We start from the raw sequence: 15,756 nt of genomic DNA, 5'->3' as shown, positions 1-15,756 counted from the left end.
AACCACTAACCTGCTTCTGTCTACAGATTTACTTCTGGCCAGCTCATATCAGTGGAATCACATAAATAGTTTTTGTGCAGGTTTTTCACTAGCATGTCCTGAAGTTCCTCCATGTCGTATTTAACGGTTCATTCTTTCATTCCTAAGCAGCTTGCCATGGTGTGAATATAACACATTTCTGTCTATGCATTCATCAGCTAATGTGTCCATTTGAAACATTTAGGCTCTTTCCAATTTTTAGTTATTAAAGTATTGTCATGGTTGCTCAATTTGGTAAATTTACCGAGAATCTTTAAATTGTGCCCTTGAAATGGGAAAATTTTATGATTTGTAAAATATATCTCAGTGAAGCTGTCTTTAAAAAGAAAGAGACAGGCTTGGCCGGGCGCGGTGGCTCACGCCTGTAATCCCAACACTTTGGGAGGCCGAGGCGGGCAGATCACGAGGTCAGGAGATTGAGACCATCATGGCTAACGCGGTGAAACCCTGTCTCTACTAAAAGTACAAATAATTAGCCGGGCGTGGTGGTGGGCGCCTATAGTCCCACCTACTCGGGAGGCTGAGGCAGGAGAATGGCATGAACCCAGGAGGTGGAGCTTGCAGTGAGCTGAGATCGTGCCACTGCACTCCAGCCTGGGCGACAGAGAGACACCGTCGCAAAAAAATAAAAGAGACGGGTTGGGCATGCTGGCTCATGCCCGTAATGCCAGCGCTTCGGGAGGCCAAGGCAAGAGGATCACTTGACCCCAGGAGTTTGAGGCCAGCATGGGCGCATAGTGAGACCCCATTTCAAAAATAATTATAAAGTTAGTTGGGTGTGGTGGCACATGCCTGTGGTCCCAGCACTAGGGATTTGAGGCTACGGTGAGCTATGATCATGCCACTGCACTCCAGCCTGGGCAACAGAGCAAGATGCTCAAAAAAAGACGTGTGCAATACCACCAGAGCAGTCTTTAGAGGGAAATTTATAACTAAATGCTTGTAACAGAACAAAAGCTGAAAAGTAATGAGCTAGGTGTTTGTTATGTAGAAAGTTAACACATTAAGAGCAAAAATCGAAAGGACAAAACCACAAACTGTTCCTTGAAAAGACAAAACAAAAATTGCAAAAAAAAACCAAACATACAGAAGGCACAAATAAAAGCATGATTTTGCAAAATAAAATGTAACAAAAATCAAAAATTGAGGACAGGCTGGGCACAGTGGGTCATGTCTGTAATCCCAGCGCTTTGGGAGGCTGAGGCAAGAGGATGACTTGAGCCCCAAAGTTCAAGGCCAACCTGGGGCAACATGGCAAAACCTCATCTCAAAAAATACCAAAAAATTAGCCAGGCGTGGTGGCACACACTTGTAGTCCCAGCTACTCGGGAGGTTAAGGGGAGAATCACCTAAACCTGTGGAGGGCAAGGCTGCTGTGGAGAGTCATGATCTTGCCACTGCACTCCAGCCGAGGTGAGAGTGAGACCCTGTCTCAAAAACAAACAAACTGAGGATACTATGAATAGCATTTGCCAGTACGTTTGAAAACAAGAAGTTACAGAAGTAATTTACTAGAATATTTATCAAACTGACTCAAATATAGTCTAAATCTGTCACTATTAAGATGAAATAAGTTGAATCACACATTTACATCTTACAAAGAATACACTAGGTACCAAAGTTTATAGCAGCATTCCATAGCCAAAAAAGGTGGGAACGAGCCAAATTCCATCAACAGATTAATGGATAAACAAATGCGGTGGCTCATGCTTGTAATTCCAGCACTTTGGGAGACCGATGGGTGAATCACTTGAGTTCAGGAGTTCGAGACCAGCCTGGTCAACATGGCGAAACCCCATCTATACTAAAAAGACAAAAATTAGCCAGGTGTGGTGGAACATGCCTGTAATCCCAGCTACTGAGGAGGCTGAGGCAGGAGAAACGCTTGAACCCAGGAGGCAGAGGTTGCAATGAGCGGAGATCACGCCACTGTACTCCGAGGCAGGTGGATCACCTGAAGACAGGAGTTGGAGACCAGCCCGGCCAACATGGTGAAACCCCGTCTCTACCAAAAATACAAAAATTAGCTGGACGTAGTGGTGCACGTCTGTAATCCCAGCTACTTGGGAGACTGAGGCAGGAGAATAGCTTGAATGTGGGAGGCAGAGGTTGCAGTGAGCCAAGATCATGCCATTGCACTCCAGCCTGGGCGACAGAACGAGAGTCTGTCTCCAAAAAAAAAAAAAACACACAATTTAGAATCGGCTTGTTATATTTACACACACGGATAAAAGAAATTCTGCTGGGATTTGGGTATTATATTGTATTGAACCTCTATCAGTTTAGGAAGAACAGGTTATTTTACATTATTGAGCCTTCTAGTCCATGGAGATGGTATAAAATACCTCTTTGATCAAATGCTCAATTTCAACGATGTATTATAATATTTGGTATAAATGTCTTTCCATCTAACCATAACATTTGATTTTAAAATGCTGTCATGGGTAATACCTTTCTATTTTCTGATTGTTTAATTATGATAAATTGAAATAAAAGTGATCTTTTAAAATACTTTGTTTGTTTGTTTTGAGATGGAGCCTCACTCTGTCACCCAGGCTGGAGTGCAATGGCGCGATCTCTGCTCACTGCAACCTCCTTTTTTTTTTTTTTTTTTTGAGACAGAGTCTCACTGTAGCCCATGCTGGAGTGCAGTGGCACAATCTCTGCTCACTGCAACCTCCACTTCCCAGGTTCAAGCGATTCTCCTCTGGAATAGCCAGGATTACAGGCACCCACCACACGCCCAGCTAGTTTTTTGTATTTTTAGTAGAGATGGGGTTTCACCATCTTGGTCAAGCTGGTCTCTAATTCCTGACCTAAGGTTATCCACCCACCTCCACCTCCCAAAGTGCTGGGATTACAGGCCTGAGCCACCGCACCTGGCCAAAATATTTTTTCTATCCAGTAGCTATCCTAAATGCACTTAGTTCTTATATAAGTTGAGTATCCCTTATTCAAAATGCATGGGACCAGAAGTGTTTCAGGTTTAGAATTTGTTCTGATTTTGGAATATTTGCAGATAGATACCTGATTGAACATCCCTATTCCACAAATCTGAAACGCTCCGATGCGCATTTCCTTTGAGCATCAAGTGTACCTGCTCAAAAGGTTTTGGATTTCAGAGTTTTGGATTAGGGATACTCAACCTGTATTTATCAGCAAAATTACTTTGGATTTTTTAAAATTACAAAGTCACATAGTCTGTGAATACAAAGCTTTTTTCTTCTTTTCTAATCTCTATGACTTTTTGTATGTTTCATATTGCTTTGATTAGGACAACTAGTATTTCATGTTAGTGGTAGGGGTTTTTGGAGGTACTTATTCCTTACCACTGTTTCTTATAGGCAGCAGTTTTTGTTGTTGTTGTTTTAATTCTAATCTAATATTCTCTACTTTTTTGTTGTTGTTTTTGTTTTTGAGACAGTCTTGCTCTGCCACCCAGGCTGGAGTGCAGTGGGGGCGATCTCGGCTCACTGCAACCAACCTCCGCTTCCCAGGCTCAAGTGACTCTCATGCCTCAGCCTCCCACATAGCTGGGATTACAGTTGTGCACCACCAAGCCCAGCTATTTTTGTTTTTCTGTTTTGTTTTGTTTTTTGTAGAGACGGGATTTTGCCATGTTGGCCAGGCTGGTCTTGAACACCTGACCTCAAGTGATCTGCCCGCCTCCCAAAGTGCTGGGATTACAGGCGTGAGCCACCACATCCGGCTAATACTTTCTACTTTTCATTTGGGGATATTTAGACTATTTATATTTAATACAATTATTGATATTGTTAGGTTTAAGTCTGTCATCTTGCTATTCATTTTCTATTTGTCCCATTTATTTCCTCTTTTTCTGAATCTTTTGTATTAACTGAATATTTTTTATTCTATGTATCTCTTTTGTGTGGCTTATTAGCTGTACCTTTTTGTTTTGTTCCTATAGTGGCTGCTTTAGGATTTGTGGTATACATCTTTAACTTCATTCCGTCTACCATCAAGTGGCATTACACCACTTCACATAAAGTATCAGAACCTTGTAATATACATTCCTAACTTTGTGCTATTGTCATAAATTTTGGTTTTATAAGCCCCATGCAATATTTCTATTACATTATCATCACTAAAATATCACTTAAAGGGATTTAGTAATAAGAAAAATGTTTATTTACTCTTATAAATCTGTGTTATTTCTAGTGTTCTTCATTGCTTTGTAGTGTTTTGTATTTCCATCTGGTATAATTTTTCTTCTGCCTTAAGACTTTAACATTTTTTGTAGTGCAAGTTTGATAGTGATGAGTTTTTTCAGCTTTTGTATGTCTTTAAAAGTATTTCTTTCATGTTCATTTGGGAAAGATCATTTTACTAGGTATAGGCTGAGCACAGTGGCTCATACCTGTAATCCAAACATCTTGGGAGGCAGAGGCAGGCAGATCACTTGAGGCCAGGAGTTCAAGACCAGCCAGGCCAACATGGTGAAAACCTGTCTCTACTAAAAATATAAAAATTAGCTGGGCATGTTGGCCTGCGCCTGTAATCCCAGCTACTGGGAGGCTGAGGCACAAGAATCAGTTGAACCCAGGAGGTGGAGGTTGCAGTGGACTGAGATCACACCACCGCACCCCAGCCTGGGAAACTCTTGTCTCAAAAAAAAAAAAAAGAAATGTTTTTAAAGATTATTTTACTAGGTATCGAATTCTATCATTACCCATGGAATCACAGCCCCTTAGTCTGCAATTCCACTAATTTAAGTTTGACTGCTGTCACCTTGTGCTTAGGTGCTGGGTTTTTCTCGGGCGCTCCTGCTCCCCATTCAGCAATCCTTGCATGCCTGCATCCGAGGGAGGTCCGTCTCCATGCTCTCACCCCCTCCCCAGCTGGAGACTGCTGCTGTGTATCACTCAGTGCTGGGTTCATGGCAGGAGCAGGTGAGGTTCTCTGTTGTCCCAATTCAGCCTCAATCTTGAGCTGGCTGTTTGTGCTTTGGTTTCTTTGGTTTTTTGGGTTTTTTAATCTTTTGAGACGGAGTCTTGCTCTGTCGCCCAGTCTGCAGTGCAGTGGCGCAATCTTGGCTTGCTGCAACCTCTGCCTCCTGGGTTCAAGGGATTCTCCTGCCTCAGCCTCCTGAGTAGCTGGGATGACAGGCACACACCACCATGCCTAGATAATTTTTGTGTTTTTAGTAGAGACAGGGTTTCACCATGTTGGCCAGGCTGGTCACGAACTCCTGAACTTAGGTGATCCGCCTGCCTCAACCTCCCGGAAGTGCTGGGATTACAGGCATGAGCCACCGCACCCAGCCTGTGTCTTTGGTTTTCAAGGTGAGGTTTTCTGAGCACTCTTGCTCCTTCTACCTGTGGCCGCCAGACTTCTCCTTGTGTCGTGGTTGGTGTAGGCTGGGAGTTTTCGGCCCCATTCCTAACAAGAGTAGACTTCTGTTTGATATCTGTATCCACTCTTCCCTCCAAGGTAGAGAATTTTTGCCTCGACTTTCTGCCGGCAGCAATAATCTTTGCCTGAGTCCTGGGAGAAGCAGATGCGTTTTGTTTTGGTTTTGTTTTGTTTTGTCTGCCTCTGTTCCTTTTCCAGAGACAATAGATCTGCCAGTGCCTGGCAGGCCATAGTACTTGCTGTACTTTCCCCAGCAGGTTAAGACCTTGGCTTGGTAGGAGAGAAGGGTCTGCGGAAGCCAGTGGAGTTTTGTGCTTGTTCCCCTACAGCCGCCAGTCACCTCCTTGTTTGCTCTAAGATTGGCTTTCTCTGGTCTCCTGCCCTGTCTCACTCCTCCTGAATACCTACTGAAGGGTGATGAGGAAGAACTTTCTAGAGAATGGGCACTCCGTTTGTGTCTGAAGCCCCCAGCCAGGACTGGCTTCATGGCATGGGACCTGTGCAGGGCCCCGCACTTAGAAGACTTCAGGTTTAGGTTTACTACATTGCTGTTGCCATCTTGAACTTCTTCACTTTTGAGTAAGGGTTCCCACATTTTCATTTTGCACTAAGGCCCACAAATTAAATAGCCCGTCTGGTTCCAAACTGATGCAGTAGCCCACGCGTGACCTTTACAAACATCAAAATCTTAGCTTGTATAGCAGCTGCCTTTTCTCCCATGTTTTGCCAAAGGGAAGACAGTTTCTGTGTCCCGTCTCTCCTTGGAGAGGGTTATCTCTTTTTGGAATTCAGTTTACATAATTGCTTTGCAGCCTCAGCTCACTGTGGGCTCAAAAATGTTATGATTTTGTGTATCATCCAGCTGTTTCTTTTTCTTCTCCTTTTTTTCTTGAGACAAGGTCTCAGTATATTGCTGAGGCTAGTCTTGAACTCCTAGGCTCAAGTGATCCCCCGACCTCAACCTCCCAAGTAGCTGGGACCACAGGCATGCACCATGCACCCAGCTAGATCCAGCTGTTTCTTGTTGCTAGGGTGAGAGCAGCATTCTTTACAGATTATCTGTGTCCTAAGTGGAAGTCTAAATAAGCCCTGTGATTTAGAGCTTGTTATTTTTAGAATGTCAATTTCAGCTAGCAGAGCAATTACCTGACTAAAGCCTGTTCCCTCCCTTTAAAGGGAGATTTCACATGTTTTAATTTAAATCTTTCCTTCAGAAAAAGGTCACTTTATTTTCTTTTATCCCCACAACAAAACACCCCTTAGTGTCACTGTCACAATAGAACAACCTAGAATGACTTTATTATTGTCTTGTGATAATAGCTACTGTATAATTAAGCTCAAATGAGCAGAGCTCCCATATCAATCCATGATGGTGAGGAAGAGAGTTTACAAAGTGAAATACAGAGATGAAGAGTAATAAAATGAGGGGAAATTCTCTAAGACCATGTAGGGTGGTGGCCCACGCCTGTTATCTCGGCACTTTGGGAGGCCGAGGCAGGAGGATCACCTGAGTACAGGAGTTAGAGACCAGCCTGGGCAACATAGTGAGACCCGATCTCTACAAAAATAAAAAATAATTAGCTGGGCATGGTAGCACGCACCTGTGGTCAGTCCTCAGATACTCAGGAGGCTGAAGCAGGAGGATCAATTTAGCCCAGGAGGTCGAGGCTCCAGTGAGCCTGGGCAACACAATGAGACCCTATCTCTACAAAAATATTTTAAAATAGTTGGGCATTGGTACTCTGAGGTTTTGTAATTTAAAAAAAAGCTAAAGATAAAAAATGAAAAATAAGTAAAATAAAAATTAGCCAGGCATGGGAGGCAGATCAGCAGCAGTGGAGGGTCCTGGGTGGTGCAGCCTGCACCATTGTGGGGTTGCTCCCGAGGGCCACACCTCGTGGGGGCGCTGGGGTTGCTGGTAACATCATCGGGAGCACAGTCCCAAGGCCCTTCCCCTCCTGGTCTCAGCCTCCTCCACCTCTCCTGGGCCGTTGGGTTTTGTCGTGTTGGAAACAAGGTCTGAACTGAGGCCAGTTAACTAAGATCAAGGTACAAACTAAGATCAAGGTACAAGGCCTGTTTTGCAAGGAACAGCAATATGCCCCCTTCAAAGATGACCGCTGGCCACAGGACTAAGCTTGGCAATAAGATGTGAGTGGAAGCTCCCCAAGCTCTCTAAAGAGGCCTCCTCTTCTCTGATTCTTGGAGTGTGGACAGGATAGCTGGAATCCTAGCATCCAGTTTTGAATACCAGGTGACAGTGAAGATGAAAGCCATGAACTGAGATAATGTCCCTATAAACTTTTTGTTAGGTTTTTTGTTTTGAGATGGAGTCTCACTCTGTCACCCAGGCTGGAGTGCAGTGGTGCAACGTCAGCTCACTGCAACCTCCACCTCCCGAATTCAAGCGATTCCGGTGTCTCAGCCTCCCAAGTAGCTGGGATTACAGGTGCCAGCCACCATGCCTGACTGTTTGTGTTTGTGTTTTTTTTTAGTAGAGATGGGGTTTCCCCATGTTAACCAGCCTGGTCTCAAACTCCCGACCTCAGGTGATCTGCCCGCCTCGGCCTCCCAAAGTGTGGGGATTACAGGCGTGAGTCACCACCCAGCTCCTGTAAGCTTTTACATGAGAGAAATCAACTTATGTTGTGGAGGCTGAGGCAGGAGAATCACTTGAACCCGGGAGGCAGAGGGTGCAGTGAGCCGAGATCGTGCCATTGCACTCCAGCCTGGGCAACAGGGTGAGACTCCAAAAAATAAAAATAAAAATAAATAAATAAATAGCCAGGCATGATGGCACACACCTGTGGTCCTGTGGCAGGAGAATAGAGAATTAGGATAACGGCGGTTTGGCAGGTGCAGCCAGTTCTGATAAGCAAATGAACAGCAGGTGCAGCCAGCTCCTAGAAACAGGAGAGCGGCAGGTGCAGCATATAGGCCACATCCTCCCTCCCATGATAACAAGCCGTTTCAGCCTCTGATTGACTGTGGCTGTCTCCAGTTCAGTGTCTGCTGGGTTGCAGGCCAATCCTTCATGGGGTGCTGCCAATCGGAGGCCTCTCTAGGGCACCGAGGGGTGTTGCCGGGTTCCTCAGGCTTGATAAAAATCTTAATTAAGGAGGCTCTTGAGCCGCTTGTTCGAGTTCACTCTCACTCTGAATTGTCTTCAAAAGGTCTGTGTTCCCTAGTCTGTTCTTCTATTGCTTTGCCTTCCCTTGCTTCGTTCTTTCGTTACTTTGTGCGTTTTGTTCAATTCTTTGTTCAGACGCCGAGAACCTTGACAACTCCCATCAGGTAAAAGTCTCAGCTACTCAGGAGGCTGAGGTGGGAGGATGGCTTGAGCCTGGGGAGGTTGAAGCTGCAGTGAGCTGTGATTGTGCCACTGCACTTCAGCCCAGGTGACAGGCACTGTCTCAAAAAAATAACAAAAACTAAAGTTTTTTAAAGTCAGAGCTTTCTCATAGAGCACTCGACAAATTTACAAGTCAGCCTCCTTCTAATCTTCAGCCTGCTGATACTTTTCAACATTTAATCATTAAATATTACACAGAAGTAGAGAGAAAAGTATAAAATATACTCATGTACCTGTCCCTTCGATTTTTTGAGATGGAGTCTTAACTTTTGTCTCCCAGGCTGGAATGCAATGGCACGATCTCGTCTCACTGCAACCTCCACCTCCCAATTTCAACCGATTCTCCTGCCTCAGCCTCCCAAGTACCTGGGATTACAGGTGCCCGCCACCATGCCCTGCTAATTTTTGTATTTTTAGTAGAGATGTGGTTTCACCATGTTGGCCAGGCTGGTCTCGAACTCCTGACCTCAGGTGATCCACCCACCTGGGCCTCCCAAAGTGTTGGGACTACAGATGTTAGCTACCATGCCCAGGCAATCCCTTAGCGTTAATATTTACTCATCTGTATCTGCACGTGCTGCCCCAGACGGTGATGATTATTACTGAGACAGGATCTCACTCTGTCACCCAGGCTGGAGCAGAGAGGTGAGATCACGGCTCACTACAACCTCAACTTGTTGGACTCCAGTGATCCTCCTACCTCAGTCTCCAGAGTAGCTGGGACCACAGGTGCAGGCAACTACGCCTGGCTAATTTAAAAAAAAAAAAAAAAATTGTAGAGATGGGGTCTCACTATGTTGCTGATATTGTTTGGCTCTGTGTCCCCACCCAAATCTCATCTTGAATTGTAATCCCTGTGTGTGGAGGGAGGGACTGTAATCCCCACATGTGGAGGAAGGTAGGTGATTGGATTATGGGGGCAGTTTCCCGATGCTGTTCTCATGATAGTGAATTCTTACAAGATCTGATGGCTCTATAAGAGGCTCTTTCCCCTTCCCTCCTCACTTTTCTCTCTCCTGCCACCTGTGAAGAAGGACATGTTTGCTGCCCCTTCCGCCATGATTGTAAGTTTCCTGAGGCCTCCCCAGCCCTGCGGAACTGTGAGTCAATGAAACCTTTTTGTAAATTACCCAGCCTTGGGTAGTATCTTTATAGCAGTGTGAAAATGGACTAATACAGTAGCCCAGACTGGTCCCAATCTTCTGGGCTCAAGCGATCCTACTGCCTCAGCCTCCCAAAGTGTTGGGATCACAGGTGTGAGCCATCTTGCCTGGTTTTAATCATATGTTTCTAATTTTTCCATCTCATTGCAAGAGGGCTACAGTACAAAAAAAAAGTATAATTAACCAAGAACCTAAAGATCAGTAGTTCCTTTCCCTAAATGCAGAGGAAGAATGCTTCTTTTCTAACTAAGGAAACAAGCATCTCTATTTTTAGCCCTTTAGTTATACATGCAACTGATGTTTGTCCTTTCTGTTGAAGAAAAGTATCTGCATTACCATGTCAAGAAATGGCTTTAATGATTTTTATGTTAGGAACTGGGGAGGAGGGGCAGAGGAGAACCATTATTCCACAAAAGTCATGAATTATTTACTGAAATTTTTGCTGTATAAAAGACCAATTTTTTAGTGATAATCATTTTCTGTACTCAAAATCCTTGAAAATGGATATAGAGGGACAATGGAAAATAGAGCCCATCGTACGAATGATACAATGGATTTTGGGGTCTCCAGGGAAAGGGTGGCAGGGGGGTGAGACACAAAAGACTACACATTGGGTACAGTGTACACTGCTCAGGTGGTAGGTACACCAAAATCTCAGAAACCACCACTAAAGAACTTGGCCGGGCATGGTGGCTGTAATTCCAGCGCTTTAGGAGGCTAAGGCAAGTGGATCACCTGAGGTGAGGAGTTCAAGACCAGCCTGACCAATATGGTGAAACCCCATCTCTACTAAAAATACAAAAATTAGCTGGGTGTGGTGGCCAGTGCCTGTAATCCCAGCTACTTGGGAGGCTAAGACAGGAGAATTGCTTGAACCCAGGAAGCGGAGGTTGCAGTGAGCTGAGATCCTGCCACTGCACTCTAGCCTGGTGACAGAGTGAGACTCCATCTCAAGTAAATGTCATTCCATTCCTAAGGGCCTTTTCATATTGTTGGGGAAAATGCCCTGAATACTTCCTATAATAGTTATCTATTGCCACATAACACATTTTCCCAAAACATAACAGCTTAAAGAGAAACTGCCTTTGCAAAATTAAGACAGTAAGAGAAATCTGACATAGTTGACTTCATCTTGCTTGTAACCTCCAAGCTGTCCTTGGTCATTCCTGGCATAGGCCAAGTTAATCTTGGGAGGAGTTTAGTTTATTTAAGCAAGGATGATGCTAGCCCTTCCCAAAACTAAACAGCCTTCGTAAAACTAATGAACAGGCCACAAGGTTAGGATTATGAAAGCGGCCTGAATTCTGATAATATGGAGTTATTAAATGATAACCAGCCATTATTCTGAGGTCACAAGATTTGCAACCTCCACAGTTGCCCCTGTAAGTAACATCACTATTGTAGAACCTAAGATTGGTCTTCTGGGACGTTTTTGCAGACTTTTGCATTCGGGCAACTGACTGACCACATCTGGGCTTGCAACTTGTGACTCAACAGGTCCTGTGGCCCTACCCAGAGGGGGACTCAGCCCCCAGGACCGTTTTCCACACCCCTATGATTCCATCCCCAACCAATCAACATTCCCTGTTTCCTAGCCCTCTGCCCACCAAACTATCCTTGAAAAACTCTAACCTACGAGCCTTCAGGGAGACTAACTCGAGTACTAACTCCCTCTTTTGCGTGGTTGGCCTCATATCAGTTACACTCTCTTTGCTGCAATGCCGTGGCCTCAGTGATTTGATTTTTGTTTGTGCAGAGGGTGGGAGAAAGCCATTGGGCAATTACGAAACATCGTTCATTATCTCCTGTAGTTTCTGTGAGTCTGGGCTCCAGGAGCAGCTCAGCTGAATGGTTCTGGTTCAAGGTCTGCCATGAGGTTGCAGTCTCTAAAGATACAACTGGGGCTGCAGGGTTCACTCCCAGCTAGCTCGTGGAGCTACTGGCAATGAGGCTCCAGTTCCTTGGCATGTGGTCCTCCCCAGTGCACTAACATGGTTTCAGCCAGAGCAAGTGATTAGACCAAAGACAGGAATAGAGAACCAAAAGAAGTGCAGTCCTTGATCATCTCACCTAGGAAGAGACATACCATGACTTCTGGTTAATTCTGTTGTTGTTTGTTTTTGTGACAGAGCCTTGCTCTGTCACCAGGCTGGAGTGCAGCGGTGCGATCTTGGCTCACTGCAACCTCTGACTCCTTGGTTCTCCTGCCTCAGCCTCCCAAGTAGCTGAGACTACAGGCGTGCGCCGCCATGCCTAGCTAACTTTTGTATTTTTAGTAGAGATGGGGTTTCACCATGTTGGCCAGAATCGTCTTGATCTCTTGACCTCTTGATCCACTCACCTTGGCCTCCCAAAGTGCTGGAATTACAGGCGTGAGCCACCGTGCCTAGCCAATTCTATTGGTCTTAAAGATTTATCTCAAATATTTATCTTGGCACACTGCGGGAAGGGATGACGGCATAAGGTCTGAATATCAGGAGAGAGAGATTGCTGGGGTCTGTCTTGGAGGCTGGCTCCCACTCTGCTCTCTAGCCCCTGTAAATCCACAGTCCTCCCATATGTAAGTACATTCACCCCTTCCAAGGAACAAGACAGTCCCATCAGCTCACAACATCAGCTCAGAGTTGATCTTATCTGTGTTAGGTGCAGGGGCAGATGATGACCCTAGGCTGTTCTCAGGTACAGCTCTAAGACAGTTCTTCCTGATCTGCAAGGCTGAGAACTAGATATGTTATCACACTCCCAACACCCAGCATGCAGTGGCGGGACAGTTACATGATGCCCAGACGCTCCTGTTCAGAAAGGCTGCAAATGAAAGACACACACACTGCTGGTCCATAGGCAGTTCTGAAATCCAGCTGGGCGAGCACTGAAACCCAGTGCTACTCCTGCCAGGAAATGACTTTCCAGACTGTTGACTCTGCCCTGGGAGACTTAATTTCATCTTAGGAGTCAGGCTTTTACATGAAAGGGGGTGTGGATTTACAGCAAAGCATTTTTCTCACCTTGTTTCCTGCCTGTAGAATCTTGGAAATCTCACGGCCGGTGTTTTTTTGTTTTGTTTTGTTTTTTTGTTTTTTTTTTACTTTGTCTCTTTCAGTTCAAGTTGACCAAGTTACTGCTGATGTAATTATTTTTTTAAACTTTGTCTCCTGTGAATCATATTGAGGCATCACCTTTTGATTTTTCTTTTTTATTTTACAGACAAGGTCTGGTTCTGTTGCCCAGGCTGGAGTGCGGTGGCATGGTCTTCGCTTACTGCAGCCTCAATCTCTGAGCTCCAGCAAAACTCCCACCTTAGCTTCCCGAGCAGCTGGGACTACAGGCACATGCCATTGTGCCAGGCTAATAATTTTCTGCAGAAATGGGGTCTTACCATCCTGCCCATGCTGGTCTCGAACTCCTGCACTCAAGCGATCCTCCCACTTCGGCCTCACAAAGTGTCAGGATTACAGGCGTGAGCCACTGTGCCTGGCCCACCTTCGTCTTTTCTCCGGTTTTAACAAAGGATTTTATAGTTATACCCTCACTTTAATCTTTAAACCATATTTTCTTGAGTGTTCTGAATTTAATCTTTGCTCTGAAGCCACTTTTAAATATTAGTGTAATCATTTGCCACCTGGAGAAGCTGTGAATCTTCTAAACCAGTGAGCACTGGTTTCTTTTTCAACAGTTCTTTCTTTAGCTTATTTCATTCCTGTCTTATTTTATGACAAGTGGCAGGAAGAAACCAATGGCATTTTCACTCTAGTTGGAAACAGACTTGGCTAGATCACTCACTCCTTAGCTGTATTTTCCACTTTCCACACAACTGCAGGTGATAGCGTTGCTGAACTTACTGCCTCTAACCAGGATTTCCCTTTCTCCAGTGCCCAGGAATACTCCCAGGTTCAAGCAATTCTCTTGCCTCAGCTTCCCAAGTAGCTGGGACTACAGGAAACTGCCACCACACCCAGCTAATTTTTGTATTTTTAGTAGAGATGGGGTTTTGCCATGTTGGCCAGACTGGTCTCAAACTCCTGGCCTCAGGTGATTTGTCTGCCTTGGCCTCCCAAAGTGCTGGGATTACAGGCATGAGTCACCATGCCTAAACAAAAAAAATATTTTTTAGAGATAGGGGTGTTGCTATGTTGCCCAGTCTGTCCTCAAATTCCTGGACCCAAGCAATCCTCCTGTGTTAGCCCTCCTGAGTAGTGGGGACTACAGGTATGCACCACCATGCCTGCCTCCAACTGTGAGGCATTTATCCAGTTTCAAAGCACTGTGGGCTTTCAGCAGCACTCTCCTCAAAGTCCACTGCCTGATTCCAAAGGCACTCCTGCATTGAAGGGTTTTGTTATGGTAGCACCTTGCTAACAGATACACAAATCTGTGTTATATATTGCTCCATACATTACAAATGAACTCAAAACTTAGCTGCCTCACAAATCCTGAGATCTCAGAATCTGGGAGCATCCTAGTCCGGTGGTTCCGGCTTGAGGCTTGCATGCAGTTGTACTCAAGCTGTTGGCCAGAGTGACCAGCTCTGAAGACTTGGCTGGGACCTGAGGGCCACCTCTAAGCTTTCTCTCATTGCTGTGGGCAGGAAGCTTCAGTTCCTTGCTGTGTGGGCCTCTCCATGGGGTCACTCACAACAGGACTTCTTCCCCTCCCCCCCGAGCGAGGGACCCAAGAGAGACCACCAGGACAGCCATGGTCTATTATAATCTAATCTCAGAAGTGATGTGCTACCAGTTTTTCTTTTTTTGAGACTCAAGTGATCCTCCCACCTCAGCCTCCCTAGTAGGTGGGACTACAGGCACGTGCCACCATGCCTGGCTAATTTTTGTATTTTGTATTCTTTGTAGAGACAGGGCTTCACCATGTTGCCCAGGCTGGTCTTGAACTCCTGGGCTCAAGCAATCTGCCCATCTTGCCCTCCCAAAGTGCTGGGATTATAGGCATGAGCCACTGCGCCTGGCCTCATTTTTTTCAGTGTGAGGTATTCTAGAACCAACCTGCCCTCCCACCCCAAATTTAAGGTTGAGACAACTTACTATTTATTTTCAAAGAAGTATTAAGTATCTAACATACAGTAGGTACTTCTGAGGGCAAAAAAACACAGTCCTTGCCTTTGAGAAAGTGCCTATTTGAGAAAACAAAACACAGCTATAATACAGTGTGACAAATTCTACAGAAGGGGATAAAGGGAATGCCCAAGAGAGCCAGATAAGCAGATTTTTTTTTTTTTTTTCAGATGGAGTCTCGATTTGTCGCCACGCTGGAGTATAGTGGTGCGATCTAGGCTCGATGCAACCTCCGCCTCCTGGGTTTAAGCTGTTCTCCTGCCTCAGCGTCCTGAGTAGCTGGGATTACAGGTGCACAACACCACTCTCAGCTAATTTTTTTTTTTTTTTTTTTTGAGACGGAGTCTTGCTCTGTCACCCAGGCTGGAGTACAGTGGCATGATCTCAGCTCACTGCAAGCTCCACCTCCCAGGTTCATGCTATTCTCCTGCCTCAGCCTCCCGAGTAGCTGGGACTACAGGCGCCCGCCACCACACTCAGCTAATTTTTTGTATTTTTAGTAGAGACGGGGTTTCACCGTGTCAGCCAGGATGCTCTCCAGCTCCTGACCTCATGATCCGCCCGCCTCGGCCTCCCAAAGTGCTGGGATTACAGGCGTGAGCCACCGCGCCCGGCCAATTTTTGTACTTTTAGTAGAGATGGGGTTTTACCATGTTGGTCAGGCTAGTCTTCAACTCTTTTTTTTTTTTTTTGAGACAGTCTCACTCTGTCACCCAGTCTGGAGTGCAGTGCCATGATCTAAGCTCAGTGAAACATCTGCTGG

Source organism: Macaca mulatta, chromosome 8 (genome assembly GCF_049350105.2).
Source record: "Macaca mulatta isolate MMU2019108-1 chromosome 8, T2T-MMU8v2.0, whole genome shotgun sequence".
Taxonomy (NCBI): Eukaryota; Metazoa; Chordata; class Mammalia; order Primates; family Cercopithecidae; genus Macaca; species Macaca mulatta.
The sequence above is the reverse complement of the archived record's forward strand: the minus strand, read 5'-3'. Positions refer to the sequence as shown.